The sequence below is a fragment of the Anabas testudineus genome, chromosome 10 (genome assembly GCF_900324465.2).
Source record: "Anabas testudineus chromosome 10, fAnaTes1.2, whole genome shotgun sequence".
In the NCBI taxonomy this organism is placed as follows: domain Eukaryota; kingdom Metazoa; phylum Chordata; class Actinopteri; order Anabantiformes; family Anabantidae; genus Anabas; species Anabas testudineus.
The window spans coordinates 20,617,877-20,619,249 of record NC_046619.1 but is presented as its reverse complement, the minus strand read 5'-3'; the positions used below and the strand labels follow the sequence as shown (position 1 = coordinate 20,619,249).

The following is a 1,373-nucleotide window of genomic DNA, read 5'->3' as shown; positions in this document are numbered from 1 at the left end:
GTGTGTTTGTACATTTTACTTTACTAAACATTTGCCAAATCATTGCCAAAAGCCATTTGTGTCTTTGACCTAAGCTGTTAATATACGTATACAGTCATTTTACACTTAAATTACACTTTATTTGAGGTTTTGTAATTAACCTTGCACCAGGACCAACATAACGACAAAATGTATAATCAATATATATAATAATGAATACTTTATTGATCATCTTGGGGAAACTGGACAGCTGCCAGACAGCACACGTCAGTGCTACAACAGGGTTTGGGTTTCTTATCCAAGAACACCTCAGCAAGTAGCCAGGAGGAACCGGGAATCAAACCACTCACCCTGGGGTTTGTAGATGGGGTACCACCTGAACTACAGCTGTCCTAAAACCATGGAGATGCCGGGGATTGAACCCGGGACCTCATACATGCAAAGCATGCGCTCCACCACTGAGCTACATCCCCACACAAGCAAAGTGTATTCAGCAAAACAGAACCATTGCACTGTTCCACAGTATTTCAGTATTAATTGCGTGGCACCTCAGGCAGTACTCGGTTAAGATTTGTAGGATATGGTTAATATTGCTTTAAAGTGCAAGGTTACAGTTGGGTACATGTTGAGCTCTTGCTCAGTATTTAGTTTTCATTTTGTTTTACTACTTCTTTTTTGTTTTATTACAATTAGCTGTATTATTATTATCAACTCATTGTGATTTTCTATATTGACCTAAAAGTTGGATAAAAAAAATCCTCTAGGGAAACCTGAAGTGGTCGGGTTACTCAATTCAGTATAATTGGACCAAATTTGAATTGCGGTGTTTTGAGAAGAAAAGACTGAGCTCCTCTTTTGTATTTTCCATCTGCAGGCTGAGTGTTTTGTGCCACTCTGAGAAGTGGGTCAGAGCAGCAGAGGACCCACCACCAGTCACTTTTGGCTGCTTCAAGTCACGTCACATAAACAATGGCACTTCACGGGGAGAGGCTCGTCTTCCTTCCTGCCTGGCTTCCTGTCGAACGTTCTGCCTGACTTGGCAAACTCAATGTGTCTTACACCCCCCCACCCCCTTCACCCCACCACCACCATCACCCATTCCACTCCCATGCAGCAGACCTCCCTCCCTCTCTCCTGAATTAAACAGCCAAGTTGGTCAAAACTAAGGAGAGGAAGGAAAAAGCGAGATGACAAAGAAGAAATGATCAATGACAACAGAGGTACAAGAGGATTCTGTGGAAGTGGAACATACCAAGTCAACAAGCAGGTTCCATTGACATGTAGATAGCGGTTGTGGCGGGGTGTGAAGGTATTGAATGTACTGTTTGGCACCTACAGTGCACTAAACTTTTAACCCCGCCCACGACCCCCAGCTCCTTTCTCATGCAGGGCCT

The 1,373-nt window shown here is 43.4% G+C and overlaps 1 non-coding gene across 1 annotated transcript; it reads right to left on the bottom strand.

Annotated features, from left to right (window-relative positions):
• Window positions 1-380: 380 nt before the first annotated feature.
• Window positions 381-452, bottom strand: trnaa-ugc. Its single transcript has one exon. It is a non-coding gene; the product is annotated as a tRNA-Ala (tRNA).
• Window positions 453-1,373: the final 921 nt, after the last annotated feature.